Source organism: Petaurus breviceps, unplaced genomic scaffold (genome assembly GCF_028583685.1).
Source record: "Petaurus breviceps papuanus isolate PSGF00001 unplaced genomic scaffold, PetGlider_PUasm1.0 90865, whole genome shotgun sequence".
Taxonomy (NCBI): domain Eukaryota; kingdom Metazoa; phylum Chordata; class Mammalia; order Diprotodontia; family Petauridae; genus Petaurus; species Petaurus breviceps.
Genome location: NW_027187367.1, coordinates 6,910,384 through 6,918,100, shown reverse-complemented (window position 1 = coordinate 6,918,100; position 7,717 = coordinate 6,910,384). Strand labels below are relative to the sequence as shown.

Sequence of the window (7,717 nt, the reverse complement as noted above, 5' to 3'; positions counted from 1 at the left end):
ATGCTCTACTTGCCCTTCTAAAATGTCTGTGTGCTATATCCCAGCCCATCAGGGTCATGCTCTCTGGACCTTCCCAGGTGATAAACTCATCCTCACTGACTAAGAGCTAGAGGGACTCCACTGCTCCTTTCATTCCAAATAACATCAATATTAACAGAACACCTGCCATGTAGTGATAAGACCTGGGTACAAGTGTGTACAACATCAGGGCAGGTCTCAGAATCTGTAATAAAGCTTGGAAGAAAGGAATTGAATCTCTTTCATTTAGGCCCCAAGGCCTTCACGTTGATGCAGCCTTGCACCCAGTTGCTTTAAGACCACTGCCTGGTTTTGGGGGGTGGTGTGGGGCTTGGCCCTTGGAAAGACTGCCTTTCACAGAAAGCTTCATTCAGGGGTTATAGAATAATGGAACCTCAGAAATGGAAGGGATCTCAGAAGTTAACTAATCTAAATGGTGCCTGAACAGGAAACATCTCTGCTCCCAACAAACAGCCATCCAGCTTCTCATGAAAGACAAAGACACCATCCCCACTCCCTCCTCCAAACCCAGTGACAGAGAGTTCGCTGCCCTGTTGGAGCACTTTGGGCTCTATCAGGGAGGTCACTAGGCCTTTCCATAATTAGAGCAAAGAAAGCCCTTGGAAACCAAAAGTCCTTTTCAGGCATGTTGCAAGGGCAGTTTCTCACCTACAGACTCTTGCTTACCTTTTCCCACTCCCTAGGACCCCCTACTGTGGTCTTCTGTGGTCTACTCTAGAAGCATTGTATACCCCAGATCTCTCACCAATTCCATCCCTTCAGAAAGTCCCATCCTGGGTCTCCCTTCCCCTCAGGGCAACGGTTCTTGGCTCTGAGAGAATACAGCCAGCAGCTAATCTGATACACTAATCCCTGTTAATGGTTTACTGGCTAAACTCTCCTAATACCTGTTCACAAAGATAAATAGATAGACAGACATACAAACAAACATACAGACAGATATTTTTAATTGGGGGGTAGGGTGGGGGGAGGTTGTAGTAACCTTCAATGTCTATTCCATTTTTATGTAAAAGTGACCCTGCCAGATGTCCTAAGGCCTAAGGGTGTGGAGCATTGTCTATAATGTCAGATATATAGATATAGATATAAGCATATATGAGGCTCAGTGTATAGTGTGCTGGGCTTAGAGACAGGAAGACTTAAGTTCAAATGTGGCCTCAGACACTAAGCTGTATGACCCTGGGCCAGTCATTTAACCCTGTTTGCTTCAGTTTCCTAATCTGTAAAATCTGCTGGAAAAAGAAATGACAAACCATTCCAGAAAAGAAAACCCTATGGACAGTATTGGTGTACATGGGGTTATGAAGGGTTGGAAACAATTGAACAATAGTTATCTGTGTGTGTGAGTGTGTGTGTACATTTATACATACATACACATACATAGATTTGACTAAATTTTTCCTCTTCTTCCTTTTTTGTCTTTTTTTCTTAAAAAATATTCTTTATTACATGGAATGACTCTCTTGAAGAAAGGGAAGGGTACAGAGAGTGAGAGATAAGGGAAATCTAGGCAATGTAAACAAAAGATATCACTAAAAATTGACTTTAAAAAATAGAGGAAAGAGAGAATTGATCTTATCAGAGCTATACAGGTGGGGCCTCTGAAGCTCCAGAGAGGGGGGCTGCTCCTGCTAGTCTATTCCATTCCATCACTACCCTCATTTGTAAAACACTTTCTGTTTTCCAGAGTACTTTCATATCCATTACCTCAGCTTGATCTTGTCAGGCAGGAAGGACAGGTATTAACATTGCCCTTTGATTGGTGAGAGTTTTCCCTAAGGCACACAGCTAGCAGGATCTGGACAAGATCCTAAATCTCCTGGTGTCCAGGTGGGTTCCTGGTCCCACTACCCCATACTGACAGGCTCCAGTTGCACCTGGGAGGTGCCTGAAATCTCCTTCTATCCTCTTGCTCCCTCTTTATTATGGGTGGGGGAAAACAGAGCCCAGAGACATTACCTAATTTACTGTTTGCCTCAAGGAGAAACCTGGTGTCCTGGTGATATAATAGTTAATATTTATATAGTGCTTACTGTGTGCCAGGCACCATGCTAATTATTATAATACAATTATTGTATTTGATCCTTTGTATTATCTCCATTTTAGTGATGAAGAAATTGAGGCAAAGTTTAAGTGACTTGCCTAGAGTCACACAGCTACCAAATATCTGAGGCTGGATTTGAACTCAGGTTTTCTTGACTCGAGGCCCAGTTCTCTATCCATTGTACCACTGGCACCTCAGGACTCTCCCATCTCAAGCCAGGACTCAGCCCTTCCTTAATGGCACTGCCATGAGTCAGTTTTGTACCTAAGGAGAGCCCAGGAGCCTGATAGCAGCAGAGCTGGCCTTACCCCAATTCCACAGGTCTTCCAGCTCTTCTGACAGGGGATCTGAGCATGGGTATTCCCCTCCTAATCCCTACACCAGCCTGGGCACGAGGAGCCTGAAGCCAGAACTAGCCAGGACAATAGCAAAATTCCTCTCCTCTGGGGACACCAGCAGAAAACAAGGCAGAGTGGGTGAGAAAAGGGGGGTTGTAAAGTCTAACTGGAGTCCCTATATCCCTAAAACTCCTTCTACCAAGATCTTACCGCCCCCACCTCCAGCTTTCTCTTTCCAATAAGGGAAGACAGAATAATAATTAGCCAGCCAGGCAATTAGGGTGCAGCTCTGAGTCATCTGGTCACGGGCTGGGAGATCCCAGGCCCAGTAGGGTAGGGCAGGGAGGGGAGTGGCCCCATTGACTAATAGAGATCCATCCAAATGCAATCATACAGTCTTTTCGTTGGCAGGTGTGAATAACTGGGAACCATTACAGAGATTGTTGGCACAGCTTTTCAAGTCTCTTCCCTTCTCATCTAACAGAAAAAAAAACCATCCCAGTTCTTGAAAGTGGTGTTGGAAGAGTGTGGGGAAGAGGGGTGTGACTCTCCTACTCTCCCAGTGGGAATCTCTCTCCCTAAGCCCCAATCAACCCATTTGTCCCATCTCCGTTGGATCAGTGGACAGTCTCTCCCCAAAGCAGGGGACTGATAAGTCCGCCAGGCCTCAGTGGGCCTTAGGATTCCAGGCCAGGGAAATGGAGGAAGAGCTGGTATTGAGAGGTGGTCCAGACTGGCATGACCCAGCCTCACAGCATCATTGCCACCAGAACAAAATGCAACACCTCCTGGTGTCTAGAGTGGGAATGCTGTGGAGAAGAGATGCTGCCCATCTAGAAATCACTCACGGAAGGAAGCTGGATGTAATGTCCCTGGACAAGGAGCTGGACTTTAAATGAGGAAGACCTAGGTTCAGATCCTTATGAAATATTTGCCAAGTGCATAGCACTTAGTATAGAGCTTGGCACATTAACAGGCTCTTAATAAATGTTCACTCAGACACTTAGTGTGACCCTGGGTAAAATCGCTTAACCCCTCTGTGCCTTCATTTGCTCATCTGTATGGCAAGAGGGTCATCACTGACATCTATGAATCTACTGGTCCCTGGAGTGACTTCCCACCTCTCCCCTACCTGGCTTAGGGTGAAGATCCCTCTCTTTTGAAGAAACTGAGGCTCAGGGGAAATCCCATAGCAGCCAGTCAGGTTCCTTATAACAAAGATCCCAGGAGAGGCCAAGGAGCTGAGACCCTCTGGTCCTCCTTCTGCCACTGGCTTAGATGCCCCATTCACATTTACATGGGCCCAAGAGAGGTAATCCATGGTGCAATAGCCAGGACCTTCAGGAGACTAGCACCACATCAGGCAGAAGGCCTCCACTCCCACTTTGCAGGGGTACATCCTCTCCCTGCACCCCAAAAATCCAGGGGCTTCTCAATCTCCCCCCTTGGAGCCCCTCACAGTGGGCAGGGGTCCTGAAAAATAGCCCCAGCCTAGTCTCCCGGGGCCCAGGGCGGTTTTCCTGGCTTTGTCTCAGCTCTGCCTGGGCAGGAACTTCCTGCTGGAGAATTCCCGGATCCTCCTGGCCCCACCTGTCTACTGTGACTAGAAGAAGCTGGGACTGTAACTGGGATTGGCAGAGGGTCTGGGACACAACACCTTAGGGACAGGCTTCTCAGGGGGCAGTACTTGGATGGTGGGTGGGGGCCACCCAACTTGGCATTGCTTATTCTCAGAATCATGAAATTCTGGAGGTAGAGACCTTAGAGGTCAGATATGACAACCACCTCATATTTCAAATGAGAAGAATGAGTTAGTAAATTGTAGAGCTGGGACATGAATGCAGGTCTTCTGTCCTTCCAGCCTAGGGCTCTTTCCATTATACCCAGCCTTCTTGAACCCTTTACTCCATATCCCTGTTCATAGTCCCCAAATCTCCTGCTTCTTCCCTGAGTTCTCACGTTCCCAACCTGGGCCCTGTAGGCATTCGGAAGACTTGACTACTCCCTTGAAGGCAAGATCAGGGGACAAGATCAATAAACTAAGTAAGAATTACCCCATGGACCAGTCCTGTTTCAGAAGCCAAGAAAAAGGAAAGGAGATCAGAAATTGAGAGAAGATGATATGGAAAGTCAATCTGGATTTTTAATAATAGTGACTGAGTCTGCTTAGTAAGGGGTGCCTTCTGGTACAAGGACTAGAAACATCAGTCATGTGTCCCAGATGGACACATCTGACAAATGAAATATGCCACCCAAGCCCATCACACAGACATGAGGAAACAGCCCAACCCACGACACCATCTTCATGGAAGTGCTAGATGGGGAGAGGGACACTCTCTCCACCTTTCCATTCCTCCCCCATCCAAGGTGTCTGCAGAGGGAGAGAGCAGACTCAGTGGAATCAGGACCAGGTCTCAGTCTGGGGGCCAATTTCCCATTTCATCCATCTCTTCTAGGAGCAGGTGCTGGTGGGGCAGAGAGAAAGAGGCAGGAAGACTCAAAATTCTCACCTTCCCCATTACCCAATTTCCACATGCCCCTCCTACCAACTCCTCACTTTCCCTTACCTGCTTCTTCCAACTTAGTCCCCCCTAAGCTATGTCTCCCCAATTCTTCTCCCTCCCAACCCTAACCACCAGCCCAACCTTTTATTTCCCTGCTGCCTTTTGATTCCAAACCACCCAATTTTATGGAGAGAAATGGCTCCTCTCCCAGTCATGTAGAAATCTGAATGGTAATAATAAAAACTGACATTTATATATCAATTTAAAGTTGGCAAAGCATTTTATACATGCTCTCATTTGAGCTTCACAACCACCCTGTGAGTTAGGATTAGGGTTAGAAATAGAATTAAGGTTAGAAACAGAATCAGCTGAATACTTTAGTTATTGCAGATGAAAAAACTTAATCAGCCAGATTAAGTGACTTGCCCAAGGTAATATAACTTTTAAGCATCAGAGACAAGATTCAAAGCCTAGATTGGATTCCCCCAGAACTCTCTAGCATACAGCAGATAGACAACGGGGAAGGCTTCTGCTGGGATCTGAGGCACCATGGGGCTGACTCCTTACCTGCCCCATGCCCCATATCTCCACCTTAATTGTCTTGACTCTCATTCTTACCTCATTACTAAGGGTGGGGAGCCAAAGTAAGCACAGGGAGGGCAGGTTTATCCTACCCTTGACACCCAGTATGCTTTTCCTGCCAGTCCCTGTCCAAGGTCCCCGTATGCTCCTCAAGCTGAGGACCATCCTACCCACCCCACTGACTGGTATCTCTGAGGGTAGAAGGAGATGAGGACAACACACTTTTACAGGCTTCCCAAGATACCCCTGAGGTGGCGCAATCACCCAAAGCCATGACTGTTACCTATGTGAAGCTGGGTTTTTCCTCCATATTCATCTAGTACCTTTCATACACAATTAATACTGTATGAAACCTGACCTCCCATGGGCTTAGTATGAATTGTTGGACCCTTCCTTAAATGGGAAGGGATTAGGGGAGAGGCACTCATAATGACTGAACTTTGCCCAAATACATACACTTTTGTTATGTTAGAGGAAATAAGTACTAACTCCTTAGGACTCCAGTCAGATTCTTCTTCAGATGAATAAGAGTAAAAATGATTTTTGAAGGTATAATGGCCAAATTTGGGAAGAGAATTGGCATAAGGAGGAGGGGTCACAGTAGAGCCATAACTAGAAATGTTTGACCCTGGGAAAAAATGTCAATTAACTACGCAGTTAATTTATAATGCAAAAATAATAAAATTAAGACAAATTCAGTTGAGGGTGAATTATCATTATAATAACCATACTTTGTACCCTTTAGACTTTGCTACCTGGAAACAAAGCCTTTCTTACCTACCCCTAGTTTCAGTTCTGAGTCATAATTCAGTCCATGAATGACAATGGCATTTGGAGGTAGAGAGATTTATGGTTTGTAAGTAAATATGAGAGCCGTGTGTGTGTGTGTGTATGTGTGTGTGTGTGTGTGTGTTGTGTGATTTTGAAACTTTATGTGCAAGGTAAATATGTATGAAAGAGAATCTTATTGCTACTCAGTGTGAGTTGTTAATAGAAAACAATAGAATCATAAAACTTTTGCAGCGGAAAAGGCCTCACTTTGTCCAACCCACACATTTTACAAAGGAGTAAACTGAGACCCCTGGGGAGAAAGGAGTGTTACCAATGTCACATAAAAGCCTGATGAAAACCTTGGTCCCCTGTTTCTCAGTCCAGGGTTCTTTCCATTACAGTGCAGTTGCCTTCCAGAGAGAACCTTATTGAAATCTAAAAACTCATCAACAGTGTGAACAAGGTGAATGGAGCCTTAATCCCCAAAACTGGAATGGGAGGGCCCTTTTGATGTTTTAAGAGGGTAATTTTAAGACAAATGAAAGAAGATTCTCCTTCACTTCACACACCTGTTATTAAATGTAGGTAGCTCCCATTATGTCAAGGGTTTATAGACAGAAATAGATCTTTGTTGAATGAATGAATGGATGGATAGATGGATATTGAATGCAGTATTAATGATCTTGAAAAAGGTTTGAACAGCATGGCAATGTCAATAAGACCTGAGTTAAAATCCTACCTCAGAAGCTTACTAGCTAGTAGTATAAACCTGGGCAAGTCACTTAATGGCTCTGTCCCTCAGTTTCCTCACCTGCAAAATGAAGTGGTTGGACCTCATGGCCTTTAAAGTATCTTTCATGTCTAAATTTAGGATCCTATGATCCTAAACACACACACACACACACACACACACATGCATATGAGTTTAAATTATAAATAACCTTTTAAGAGAAACTGGAGGGGCGGCCAGGTAGCACAGCAAGTAAGAGCACTGGCCCCAGAGTTGGGATGACCTGTGATCGATTCCGGACTCAGACACTTAGCACCCACCCAGAAACACCTGGTGTGTAACCTTGAGCAAGTTACTTAACCCCAATTGCTTTAAAAAAAAAAAAAAGAGAGAAACTGGACTCCACCTAATCCTTAAGGTTGAAATCAGGTGGGCAACCAAGCTTTCCACAGCTACTCCCTTGGAACAAGTCTAACTTGTGACAATATTTCTATGTTTCTTGTGTGGTAATACATGAAGGTGTGGAGTTTGCTAAGGCACAGGGCTTAGCACATAGTAAGGCACTTAATAAATATTTATTGACTTACTGACTGCAACAGTAATAAGGTGAAGTGAATTTGGTCACCCTTAGCTCAAAGAGCCAGAACTCCATCCCTCTATAGATCCTTGCCCACCCACAACTTAGTCTTCACAAACTCTGGTGGAAGGA

At 45.1% G+C, this 7,717-nt stretch overlaps 2 protein-coding genes across 2 annotated transcripts in view; both read left to right on the top strand.

The window, feature by feature from the left end:
* Window positions 1-1,328: 1,328 nt before the first annotated feature.
* Window positions 1,329-7,717, top strand: part of TAPBP (TAP binding protein) — a 240,209-nt gene continuing 233,820 nt past the window's right edge. The window contains exon 1 of the mRNA XM_069073462.1: window positions 1,329-1,338. The gene's annotated coding sequence lies outside the window, so the exon portion shown is untranslated. The remainder of the gene's footprint in view (window positions 1,339-7,717) is intronic.
* Window positions 1,335-7,717, top strand: part of CUTA (cutA divalent cation tolerance homolog) — a 146,675-nt gene continuing 140,292 nt past the window's right edge. Inside the window, exon 1 of the mRNA XM_069073465.1 lies at window positions 1,335-1,338. The gene's annotated coding sequence lies outside the window, so the exon portion shown is untranslated. The remainder of the gene's footprint in view (window positions 1,339-7,717) is intronic.